Here is a 13,710-nt window from a genome sequence, read left to right as displayed (position 1 = left end):
TGCCTATTCATTTCAATGGGCAGGGGCAGTGTAGGAGCGCCGTATACACCGCACTGCCCCAAAGAAGCTGCTTGCAGGACAAGCGCACTGCCCCAGTGTGAAAGCACTCGGGCTTTCACACTGGGGAGGCATGAGAGGCAGTTTTACAGGCGCTTATTTTTGCGCTAAAACGCCTGAAAAGTGCCTCAGTGTGAAAGGGATCTTACAAAAATGCTTGCTTTAGTCATAGCCATCCTCCAACTCCGGCCATTCTGATTTTCGGCCATATAGAAGGTTTACTTCAGTAGAAACTTTATAGACCCTGAAGGTGTTTGGTTAGTTATTAATCTTTCAAGTCATTTCTCACTCCAATGCATCACCTTGTTTACCTGGGTCTCATTCCGGACACCACCCTGAGTTTTTTTCTTGCTCAGAAAAAGTTGTTGAGACTTTAATCTCAGTGTTGGTCAACTCTGAGGAACTTTATAAGAGTTCTTGGCCTGATTATTCTTACAGCGCACCCCCTAAGGAGACACAAGTAAACTGGGATCCCCCACCTTGCACAGCCAGGCACGCCAAATTTTCAGAGGCGCTCGTGAGTCAGACAACAGTCCGTGGCTTTGTTTTTTTTGTTTTTTATTGAGGGTAATAACTTGGATAGGGATAGGAGGTTATGGGATGCCTAGTTGACTTCCAACAACTTCAGAGACAACTCTTCCTGTATACAGTCTCTATATACAGCTCTATGTACAGCTCCACTTCTTCCTCCAGCACTCGCTTGCAAAACCCTGCTGGAACACTGTGAATACCTGACAGTCACTCAGTCAGATGAAAGCAATGGCCCAAGGCTCCTTAGGCATGTAGTAGAATTTAGTGTCCAGCTTGAGTCACTCCTGTAGCTACTGATCTCAGCACCACCTCTTCAGGCACTGCCAACCCACCTGGCTGCAGCTGCCCCTTTCACTAGCCCTACAGGCTAACTTCTCCCCACAGTCCTCCAGACTGACACATTTACCAGCTGACCCGGCTGACTTGCAGGAGATCTCCCAGACGTGCTGACCTACTCCTGCTGGCTTCTCTCCTTGCTCCCATGCCTTCTGGAAGGGTCTCCTCTGTGTATTTTGGCAGGATCCTTCCAGCACCCGAGGTCGCCCCCCCCCCCACCCCAGGCTAGGTTACCCTCAAGGGCCACCAACAGCCTTCCCAGCACTCCATCTCCATCTTTCACCCGATTGCCCCTCCTGGCATGACTCATGCCTATTTATGATGTGGCCTGCCCCCTGCCAGCCTTTTACTGGGGATCGGCTGAGGCCAACATAAATATTCCAAGCAGCTCCTCCTAACCTCCACCCACTATGTCTGGAACTTTCTCCAATGTCCCAGAAAACAGGGGGAGGCACCAGAGAAGCTGCTAGGATGAGTCACCCAGCCCTGAGTCACTAAGCCCTGACCAAGATTCATAGCTCAGGCTTAGCCCTGAGGTAACACTAATGTTTACCTACACTAACAACAAACCTATCTACATCTAGCACACTAGAGGGTGCTACATTCTCCTTCAGGCTTAAAACAGAACTTTATCCATAACAACTTGATAAAAAATAATGTTCTTTAACAAGGAACATACATTCCACATTATTAAAGGGGTTGTAAAGTCTAAACATTTTTTACCTTCATGCATTCCTTGCATTAACTACTTACAGACTGGAAGATTTTCCCCCTTAATAACCAGGCTATTTTTTGCAATACGGCACTGCGTCACTTTAACTGACAATTGCACGCTGTACCCAAACAAAATTGATGTCCCTTTTTCCCCACACATGGAGCTTTCTTTTGGTGGTATTCGATCACCTCTGCGTTTTTTATATTTTGCATTATAAACAAAAAAAGAGCGACAAGTTTGAAAAAAAAAAAATATTTTTTACTTTTTGCTATAATAAATATCCCAAATAAAAGAAAAAAAGAAAACGGATTTCTTCATCAGTTTAGGCCAATATGTATTCTTCTTCATATTGTTGGTAAAAAAATCGCAATAAGTGTATATTGATTGGTTTGCTCAAAAGTTATAACGTCTACAAAACAGGGAATATATTTATGGCATTTTTATTATTATTTTTTTTTTTTTTTTTTTACTTTTTACAATGGCGGTGATCTGCGATTTTTAGTGGGATTGCGACATTGCGGCGGACAGATTTGACACTTTTTTGGGATCATTGACATTTATACAGAGCTAAAAATAGCCACTGATTACTGTATAAATGTCACTGGCAGGGAAGGGGTTAACACTAGGGGGGGGTGGGGCGATCAAGGGGTTAAGTGTGTTCCCTGGGAGTGTTTCTAACTGTATGAGGCTGGGCTGGGCTGACTGTAGGAGGAGAAAGATCGCTGTTCCTAATCACTAGGAACAGCAGATCTCTAACTCCCCTGTCAGAATGGGGATTTGTCTGTTTACATTGACAGATCCCCGTTCTGGCTCTTGTTCCCACGATCGCGGGTGGCCGGGACATCGCGGCCGCCGGCCACACGCATTGGGTCCCCCGCCATTGAAGGAGCCGACAAACACCTACGGCGATTTGCGGGAACGCGCCGACCTGCCACCGTATAGCGACGTCGGGAAGTGATTAAGGTAAAAAATGTTTAGGTGTCAGCATCGCCCCCTCAGTCCCCCTTTACTTACCTGAGACCCCTTTCGATCCAGCACCATGCACGTTCATAGATTGTTTCTCCACTCACTTCCAGGTCTCACTGGCTTTGCTGGGGCACGGGAGCCATTGGCTCCCAGTGCTGTCAATCAAAGCCAGTGACAAGGAAGTGGGGCTGAGTCCCTCTGTCTGTGTTAATAGACGCAGCAGAGGGACTCAGGTATGAGCATGCACAAGTGCCCCCATGGGAAGCTGCTTTCCTTGGAGGCACTGGACAAAGAGAAGAAGCCAGGAGCACCGGTGGGGGACAAAGAGGAGGTTCCCGGCTGCTCTGTGTGATTCCTTTGCACAGAGTAGGTAAGTAGAGACATGTTTGTTATTTATTTTTATTTTTATTTTTTTTAATTACCTCTACAACCCCTTTAATTATTATACCAAAATGAGTGTGTGCTGTAAATTGCCTCCAGCATTGCTCCTGTTTCTTTTTGCTGGAGGCTTCCATTTTGCTGAAGCCCAGAGCCCCTGAGCAGCAGTAAATCATGAAGCGGAACTGAACCCATCTATTTAAAGTAATATTAAAGGCTTTTTTTTAATAACAATTATGTCATACTTACCTGCTCTGTGCAGTTGTTTTGCACAGAACAGCACTGATCCTCCTCTTCTCTGTGCTTCTGGACCATCCCTCCTGCCGAGGGCCCCCCAGAGCAAGCAGCTTGCAATTTAGGCACCCATGTAAGTCCTGATTGAAAAAAAGTGTGTATTTGTGCTGCTTAAAACAGATTGCCTAATTATATGACCATCCTTTGGAATTAAGTGAACATATTCATATGTGCTTAAACAAATTATAAAAAATCTCTCATATCAAAATCATATTCATGCTACAGTTCAAACAAGTTTCAGTGTTCAGGGCCCTTCACCCTTAAAAACTATGTGCTTCACTGAAGAAAGCTTCCAAATAGTCCACAGTTTATATCCAAAAGCATAAAAAAAGGTGCAAGTGTTGAGGGCTCTTCACCCTTATAAATGTTGTACTCCACCGCCACACAGGTGCTCCACCACCAGCTAAAATGCTTGCTCACCTTGCAAGTGGATCTGCAAATTAATGCAGATCAAACAGGCTTTTATGACAACAATCCTTCTATAGGTATGACGATCATCTGGTCTCATCCACAAAGTATGGCTCCTAGATGTATGTTCTGACCTCAGCTGGCTGTATCTCCATACACTCCGCCGTACATATATAAAGAAAATGTCTGCATATAGTGTAGTATGTTCTAACAGTTACATATTACTCAGCCACTCCTGAGGTAAAATACTCACATTTTATTCATGTAAAAAAAGCATTTAAAAACGGCGCTCACAAGTAAGGTTTTAATCACACTGGGTCCAGGACTGACGTTACCTGGCTCCGCATCCACGCGTAACGCCACTAACCCACGTGGCTTCCTCAGGAAGTCCAGATTTTTTTGGATCACGCCACAGCAGTAGCCCACATACACCCCCACGGAGTAGCAAAAAGCAAAGCAGTGGCCAGGAGAGTGGATTTTATCTTGAGCCAGGCAGACTGACTTGCTTCCGCTGTGCCTATGATGTAAATCTCTATTGTAAACAATTGACAAGCGGATTTTCTGAGTGGAAAAGGCCTGGACCCTGTAGAATAGTCTTTTCATCAGGAGATGTTTTGAGAACCTCTATTCCAGGGGTGTCCAAACCTTTTTCAAAGAGGGCCAGATTTGATGAAGTGAACATGCGTGAGGGCTGACCATTTTGCCTGACATTCTTTGAACCAATAAAATTCTGTCTAAGTGTGTTTGTCCGAGCACTAATACACTGCACAACAAGAATTCTTTTGCCTTTGTGGTTGCGTGTGGTGAAGAGATGAGCTCGGGTGTGTTATTTCGATATATATGTATATATATATCTTTTGTGGCCCCAGACGAATCCCTGAGCGCCGCTCAGGGCTAAGGATGAGCTCGGACGTGTAATTCGGATATACTGTATTTATCGGCGTATAACACGCACCTTCATTTTAAGAGGGAAGTTTCAGGAAAAAAACTTAAATTTTTAATAAAGAACTTTGAAACAAAATAAGGGTCACAGTCCATCAATGCAGCCTGATCAGTGCCCATCTGCAGTCTCACACGTGCCCATCAATGCAGCCTGCACAGTGCCCATCAGCAGCCTCTCCATTGCCCATTAATGCAGCCTGCACATTGCCCCTCAGCAGCCTCTCCATTGCCCATCTACACCCTCACTATTGCCAATTAATACAGCTTGCACATTGCCCATCAGCAGCCTCACTATTGCCAATTAATGCAGCTTGCACAGTGGCCATCAGCAGCCTCACCATTGCCAATTAATGCAGCCTGCACATTGCCCATCAGCAGCCTCACCATTGCCAATTAATGCAGCCTGCACATTACCCATCAGCAGCCTCACCATTGCCAATTAATGCAGCCTGCACAGTGCCCAATAGCAGCCTCACCATTGCCAATTAATGCAGCCTGCACAGTGCCCATCAGCAGCCTCTCCATTGCCCATTAATGCAGCCTGCACATTGCCTATCAGCAGCCTCTCCATTGCCCATCTGCAGCCTCACTATTGCCAATTAATGCAGCTTGCACATTGCCCATCAGCAGCCTTACCGATGGAAATTAATGCAGCCTGCACATTGCCCATCAGCAGCCTCACCATTGCCAAATAATGCAGCCTGCACATTGCCCATCAGCAGCCTCACCATTGCCAATTAATGCAGCCTGCACATTACCCATCAGCAGCCTCACCATTGCCAATTAATGCAGCCTGCACAGTGCCCATCAACAGCCTCTCCATTGCCTATTAATGCAGCCTCACCATTGTGAATTGATGCAGCCTGCACATCCTTGCTCATCTGCAGCCTCGTCAGTGCGCCGCAATCTCCTGTGTACCCGGCGATCAGTCACACACAGTCCCGCCTGTGATAGACAGAACAGTGATCCAATCCTGGGCCAGGAGGCGGGACTTTGTGTGAATGATCACTGGGTACACAGGAAATCGCCGCTCTGTGTAATCCAGCGGCACCTGCCCCCTCTTTCCACTCAGAGATGGCAGGAATCGGCATATAACACGTACACGCGATTTCCCCCTGATTTTCAGGGGGGAAAAGTGTGTGTTATACGCCAATAAATACATGTATATATCTTTTGTGGCCCCCCGCGGCACTCAGGGATTAGTTGGGGGCCACAAAAGACATATATGGAGCCAAATTACCAGTGGTGCCGCTTGAAACCGGAACGCGGGCCTGACTTTGGACATGCCTGCTCTATTCCTTTGGGGAATGCCAAATGTAGCCTTATGGTGTCCTGTTACAAAGGAAACTGGACAGGTTTGTACCCCAGCTCTGGGGTACTTCAGTGGAAGCAGTGGATGCACTGTTGGTTATGTTGGATAGGAAATCTCTGGTCTAATTATTCCCTTCTCTGATTCTGTTACCTTGGTCACTTGAGGGGGCATGATTCTCCTAGTCCCTGGATTGGCCAAAAAGGACTTGGTATACCAACCTGATTTCTTTTTCACGCTGTTTTGGACATCTATTAGTTTGGCCAAATCCCTTGTCTCATGGTCTGCTCTCCCAACCTACTTTTTGATTGTAGACTTTAAAGTGTTTGTTGACCCCAAAAAAAAAATAGATATCCTGTTCCCTTAAAGCAGATTACACAGCACAGTGCTTGTGCTGTGTAATCTGCCCCTCGCTAAACTGTAAAAAAAAACCTCCCTGAGCCTGCCACTTCCTGTATCCCCCTCTCTATACTGACCACGAAAATCAGGGCTCCTGAGCCCTGATCACCGTGGTCAAAGTGCATGCCTCCGTCATACACAGTCTGCTCTGCTCTCATCTCTCCTCCCTCCCTGTCAGCTCCTTGCTGTGTGTCTCCATCTCCGCCCTGCCCCCCCCCCCACCCCCCCATGAAGCTATTAACCACTTAAGGACCAGCCTCGTTTTGGATTTTAGGTGTTTACATGTTTAAAACAGGTCTTTCTGCTAGAAAATTACTTAGAACCCCCAAACATTATATATGGTTTTTCTTCTAACACCCTAGAGAATAAAATGGCGGTCATTGCAATACTTTTTTTTGCACCGTATTTGCGCAGTGGTCTTAAAAGCGCACGTTTTTTGGAAAAGATTCACTTTTTTGAATAAAAAAATAAGACAACAGTAAAGTTAGCCCAATTTTTTTTATATTGTGAAATATAATGTTATGCCAAGTAAATTGATACCCAACATGTCATGCTTGAAAATTGCGCCCGCTCGTGGAATGGTGTCAAACTTTTACCCTCAAAAATCTCCATAGGCGACGTTTAAAAAATTCTACAGGTTGCATATTTTGCGGTACAGAGGAGGTCTAGGGCTAGAATTATTGCTCTCGCTCTACCGGTCGCGGCGATACCTCACATGTGTGGTTTGACCAGCGTTTTCTTACTTGCGTATGCGTTCGCTTATGCGCGCAAGCTCGTCGGGACAGGGGGGGTTTTAAAATTTTTTTTTTTTATTTGTATTATTTATTTTACAATATTTTATTTATTTTTACACTGTTTAAAAAAAAAATGGTGTCACTTTTATTCCTATTACAAGGAATGTAAACATCCCTTGTAATAGAAAAAAGCATGGCAGGACCTCTTTAAATATGAGATCTGGGGTCAAAAAGACCTCAGATCTCATATTTACACTAAAATGCAATTAAAAAAAAAAAAAAAGTCATTTTAGAAAAATGACATTTGAAAAAAATGTGCCTTTAAGAGGCGTGGACGGAAGTGACGTATTGACGTCGCTTCCGCCCAGCAGTGTATTGGAGACGAGTGAGCGCCATCTTAGCCTCACTCGTCTCCAGACACACCACACAGAAGGACACAATTGCCTCCGCTGCTACCGACAGCTCCGGTAAGCGTCGGTGGGCACCGGATCGCGGCGGGAGGGGGGGGGCCCTCTCCCACCACCGATAAAAGTGATCTCGCGGCGAATCCGCCGCAGGGACCACTTTTATCTGAAGGCCGGCCGCCGCACGCAAACGGGGATACCGGGGTTATGGCAGCTAGCTGCTGCCATAACAACGATATCCCCGTTCAAAGTTTGGACGTACATCGTCGTGCGGCGGTCTTGAAGTGGTTAATACATATCCAATAAATATTGAATGGTCACTGGCAGCCCCTCCAATATATTAAGGCAGAGCACACCTCTAAATAGCTATTTAGAGCTGTCTTCAGGCTGGTCATGTGACTCGCGGCCACTCTGAAACAAGGCACCTGCAGAAGAGGCTGAGCGGCCACGTGATCTCCCCGGCTGACGTCAGAGGGAGATCACAGCCCCTTCTGCAGAAGCCATCCATCGGAGCTGAAAAGCGGCCGACGGTCATGTGACTGGCCTGAAGACAGCTCTATATAGCTATTTAGAACGCTCGTTTTTTGGAAAAGATATATACAGTGTGCTCTGCCTTAAAAATATTGGAGGGGCTGCCAGTGACAACAAAGTGTGCATTAACAAACACTTTAACTGCATGGCTGTTGAAGCCAAGGTGCTGAAAGACATATAGATCTTGGATTCTTTGTACCCTACTATCCTAAGGCTCATAAATATCTTGTCAGATTTACTATTGCTCCTGGAAGGGTTACATCAATTGGTGTTAATTCAAAGATCTTCACCCTCACCCATTCTCTGTAGGAAGAATCCCCCCTTTTCTCCAGTCGAGAGTAGATTGGAGATTGGTTCCCAGCACCTCAGTAGGTTAGGTGTCAGCGTTGTTTTTTTTTTTTTTTCCTCCCTCCAGTAATTCCAGCTTTTTTCAAAGGGTCACTTTTTTAGTTCCCCTGTAAGACTACTACTTCACCTGTGGGATCTGTATCTTGTTTTGCCTGTCTAGAAGTTCTCTTTTTGAGCAGAATTAGGTTTTTCATTTCCACAAGATGATTTGCTTATGGTGATCACATTGGCAAGGAGTTATTCAGAGCTGAAGGCGCTGTCCTGTGAGACCCGTTTTTGGTGCTCCACGGGTATAGGATTGTCCTCACCCAAGACCTTCTTTTTTTTACCCATGGTGAGCTTTGCCTTTCTTCTGAATAAGAATTATGTCCTAACCTAATTTTTCCCTGCAGCAGCTCACCCTAAGAATGTTTCCCTCTGGATGCAGTGAGAGCAACTGGGATTTACTGAAGGCTGTAACTTCCTTTTGGAGGTCTGATTATTTGTTCAAGAGGCTCACTGGATAGGTCATTCAGCTTTCAGTCCCACCATTTTGAAGTAGATTTGCTAGGTTTTGTTCTTGTGTGTGAGTTGAAGCTTAAAGTGTTACTAAATCCAGGACCCTGCATTCACTATATCTGGTCTCTCACAGTACACAGAACATGTAAATGCAATTAGTTTAGTAAATATTAACTGCTAAATACCCTTTCTCATCATCAGTATTTAGCAGTCCTATGACTTCTATCAGTGTCTGGTAGAGCACTGGTTCAAGCTTGTAGAAGGAGTTTTCATTCTCCTCTGATTGTCCTATGGAGCTGCATGACCCCTGACCCTCTATCTGGACAGTACTGATTGGCCCTGTGCTGATCACATGCACCCTCCCACAAAAAAAAAAAACTCTCTAGCAATACACACCAAGTATGCAGAGTGCCTCCAAGGCTCTGTACTAACAGCAGATGGATTGGGGACAGTAAAAGAAGGGGAAGATCAGAGAAGATTGGATCAAGCAGCCTTTTTACACAATGCATAGGATTAACCCCTTAGGTTCCCCAGTGAGTATAACAACCATGTTTTACTGCATATACAGACTGATTTTACTGTTGTGGGTAAAGTAACACTTTAAGGTCACCTTTTTTTTCCTGCTAAAACGGTAGTAAACTCTAAAAAAAAAAAAAAAGTTTCCACCTGCAAGGCAATAAATATCATGACGTGCTAGAATGCACTGCATAGACCAGTGATGGTGAATCTTGGCACTCCAGATGTTTTCAAAACTACATTTCCCATGATGCTCATGCACTCTGCAGTGTAGTGGAGCATCATGGGAAATGTAGTTCCAAAACATCTGGGGTGCCAAGGTTCGCCATCACTGGCATAGACTTACCTTAAATCGAAGACTTACCTTAAATCAAAGCCCTCAGTTGCATGCTGTCACCACTGCAGATGCTTCCATCTTCAACTGGTTTTCCTTCTGGGTTTGGTTCCTTTACGGGCATCTGATTGGCCGAGCTGTGATGACGTTACTCCCATGCATACGCTGGTGATGTCACTGGCTGCTGCTCGTAAGAATATCTTATATTTACTACCACTTTAAGGTCACTTTACTAGTGGGCCTTTAGTCATCAGGTGTCTGTTTATTTCTCTGGTTTGTAAAACAGCAACTTGGACAGCTATTATTTTCACTAAGTTCCAAAAGGTAAATATACATTAAACTCAGTTTTTGAAAGAAGTAGTGTGACATTCATACTTCTAAGGCAGTTAGCAAATTATTGATGCATAAGGAAAAGGAAGGGGTGAGCCGAGGAGTAGAGAGATAGACATGGGTGTTGTCGGCAAAGAAGTAGTATTGGAAGCTGTGGGAGGTTATCAAATACCCTGGGAGGAAAAAGACACAAAGAATTGAAGAGGTCCAAAGATCTGAGCCATGGAGAAGGCATACAGAGAGAGGAAGAGATAAAGTTGTAGCCTACAATGAAATTGCACTGATAGGTAGGAGGAAAACCAATAGAGAGCAGAGTCTTGGAGACCAAGAGACTGGAGTTTTTTTGGAGGATGAGTGGGTAGTCAACTGTATCAAAAGCAGCACAAAGGTCTAATGCCCCGTACACACGGTCGGATTTTCCGATGGAAAATGTCCGATCGGAGCGCGTTGTCGGAAATTCCGACCGTGTGTGGGCTCCATCGGACATTTTCCATCGGATTTTCCGACACACAAAGTTGGAGAGCAGGAGATGATAAAATTTTCCGACAACAAAATCCGTTGTCGGAAATTCCGATCGTGTGTACACAAATCCGACGGACAAAGTGCCACGCATGCTCAGAATAAATAAAGAGATGAAAGCTATTGGCCACTGCCCCGTTTATAGTCCCGACGTACATGTTTTACGTCACCGCGTTTAAAACGATCAGATTTTTGTTGTCGGAATGTCCGAACAAAGTCCGACCGTGTGTACGGGGCATAAGAGTAAACTTATTTTTTTTTACTCTAGATTTTTCATGTTTTCAACTTTGTTGTTTTAAAGCCAACTCAATTCTTCCAGTTTATAGGCCATAGGTTCAAGTAAAGCCAATTCAAGTTTTCCAGTTTCTAGACCATAGGTTTAAGTAAAGCCTACTCAATATTTTCAGCTTATAGACCATAAGTTTAAGTTAGTAATACATACATGTATAGTGTATAGTTTAGAAACTGGAAAAATTGAGTTGGCTTTACTTAAAACAACAAAGTTTAAAACATGAAAAGTCTAATGAGTCTGACAAAAATAAGTTTAGTTGACAGTACTTAAAAAGCTAATGCAAATAGTTGCTTACATTTTTTTTGAGTAGACCCAGCACAATATTTTTTACAGTGCAATAACTTGCCTGGAACCATCGTTTTAAGTGATATTAACTTATTTTTTATTGTAACTTACTCATTTTTTTTAAGTTTGTAAAACTTTTTTCCCAAATGTATTTGATATATGTTTGAAGGTTTTATAGAATAATATATATAATACAATAATTTTTTTTTTTTTTTTTAAAAAAGGAATAGTCTCATGAAACGGGCTTTCAAAACAAATTAACATTTATTATTTATAAAGTGTTACAAATGTAATATTATTAAAGCAACATCAAATGTAAATGTAAACATCTTTTTTTTTTTTTTTAAAGAAAAGGAAAAAAAAAAAAAAAAATGCCTCTTTCTCAGCTAGCAAATCAAACTGAAACACACACACATGTAACATACAGTATATCTGTAAAGAACATAGAACACAGAATGTATTAACTTTTTTAAGCTTTTAGGAAAGTAATTTGCACTTTAAAGTGTGAACGTTGAATGTCCAATATCTCAAAAACCGAACAAACAAAGTTTGTTTTTGTGGTACAAATCAGCACAAACGCAGCACAAACAAATGGTATTGTCACGATCAAGGGGTCAGGGTTGACGACCAGTTGCTATAGCAGTGGAAGCTGAACCAGCAGGATAGGAACAGAGGCAGGTCACCCTGGTGTTTAGTTTAGAGCCCCTGATTAGGGATGGGCCGAACACCCCCCCATTCGGTTCGCACCAGAACATGCGAACAGGCAAAAAATTAGTTTGAACACCGTTAAAGTCTATGGGACACGAAAATGAAAAATCAAAAGTGCTAATTTTAAAGGCTTATATGCATGGTATTGTCTTAAAAAGTGTTTGGGGACCTGGGTCCTGCCCCAGGGGACAATGCAAAAAAAAGTTTTAAAAATGGCAGTTTTTTCGGGAGCAGTGATTTTAATAATGCTTAAAGTGAAACAATAAAAGTGTAATATTCCTTTAAATTTCATACCTGGGGGGGGGGGGGTGTCTATAGTATGCCTGTAAAGTGGCGCATGTTTCCCGTGTTTAGAACAGTCTGACAGCAAAATGACATTTCTAAAGGAAAAAAAGTCATTTAAAACTACTCGCGGCTATAATGAATTGTTGGTACGGCAATACACATAAAAGTTCCTTGATAAAAACGGCATGGGATTCCCCCACAGGGGAACCCAGAACCAAAATTTAAAAAAAATGCGTGGGGGTCCCCCCAAATTCCATACCCGGCCCTTCAGGTCTGGTATGGATATTAAGGGGAACCCTGCGCCAAAATTAAACAAAAAAAATGGCGTGGGGGTCCCCCTCAAAATCCATACCAGACCCTTATCCAAGCACGCAACCTGGCAGGCCACAGAAAAAGAGGGGGGACGAGAGTGCGCCCCCCCTCCTGAACTGTACCAGGCCACATGCCCTCAAGATTGGGATGGTGCTTTGGGGTAGCCCCCCAAAGCACCTTGTAACCATGTTGATGGGGAGAAGGGCCTCATTCCCACAACCCTTGCCCGGTGGTTGTGGGGGTCTGCTGGTGGGGGGATTATCGGAATCTGGAAGCCCCCTTTAACAAGGGGACCCCCAGATCCTGCCCCCCGTGTAAATTGGTAATGGGGTACAGATGTACCCCTACCATTTCACAAAAAAAGTGTCAGAAATGTTAAAAAAGACAATAGACGGTTTTTGACAATTCCTTTATTAATGTCTTGTTCTTTCCCTGCTTCTTCTTCCATCTTCTTCTGGTATTCCTTCGGTGTTCTTTTTCTTTCTCCATCTTGTTCTTTCCCCGCTTCTTCCCATATCTTCCTCCGCTTCTTCCTCCGGTCTTCTTGTCCGGCATCTTCCTTCGGTCTTCTTCTTCTCCGGACGATCTGCCTCAATGGGAGTATCATGCTGTGTGACGCTTCTGTTCAGGTGACAGCTCTTATATAATGGAGGGAGGGGCCACCCGGTGACCCTGCCGCCCTCTGACACACGGGGACTTCCCTATGGCTTTCCCTGTGGTGTCAGAGGGGGGCGGGGTCACCCATTTACGTAAACGGGTAAAAAATAATACCTTTTTTTTCAAATTTTTTTTTTTTTGTTTATAGCGCAAAAAATAAAAACCGCAGAGGTGATCAAATACCACCAAAAGAAAGCTCTATTTGTGGGAAAAAAATGACGCCAATTTTAAAGTGACGCATTGCCGAATCGCAAAAAGTGCTCTGGTCTTTGGGCAGGAAAATGGTCTGGAGCTTAAGTGGTTAATAACATGGGGTGCAAATTGGGTGGGGTTTGAGGTCACATAATCTAAAATTTAATATGCAATAACATCAAAACCGAATGGCAGAAACATTAATTTTTGTGGCACAAATTATGATTTAAATCACTGGTAAAAAGGCTTAATTTAAATCGCCTTGGTTTAAATAATAATTTTTAAAGAGCAACTGTCATCTCTGTCCCGCAGCCGCTCCTCCTCTGACCGCTGATTCACTTTAATGGGACGGCTGGTGATGTGGCAGTGATACAACAAGGTGAAGGTTGTGGCAGCAGCAGGTGAGTGGATGCCCGCTAACAGGCTCTGC

General features: G+C 44.0%; 1 protein-coding gene across 1 annotated transcript in view; it reads left to right on the top strand.

Annotated features, from left to right (window-relative positions):
- The window catches only part of RHBDD3 (rhomboid domain containing 3), a 62,218-nt gene that overhangs the window by 1,388 nt on the left and 47,120 nt on the right, over positions 1-13,710 (top strand). The gene's annotated exons all lie outside the window — the stretch shown is intronic.

Source organism: Aquarana catesbeiana, linkage group LG01 (assembly GCF_042186555.1).
Source record: "Aquarana catesbeiana isolate 2022-GZ linkage group LG01, ASM4218655v1, whole genome shotgun sequence".
Taxonomy (NCBI): Eukaryota; Metazoa; Chordata; class Amphibia; order Anura; family Ranidae; genus Aquarana; species Aquarana catesbeiana.
This window is presented reverse-complemented; position numbering and strand designations above follow the sequence as displayed.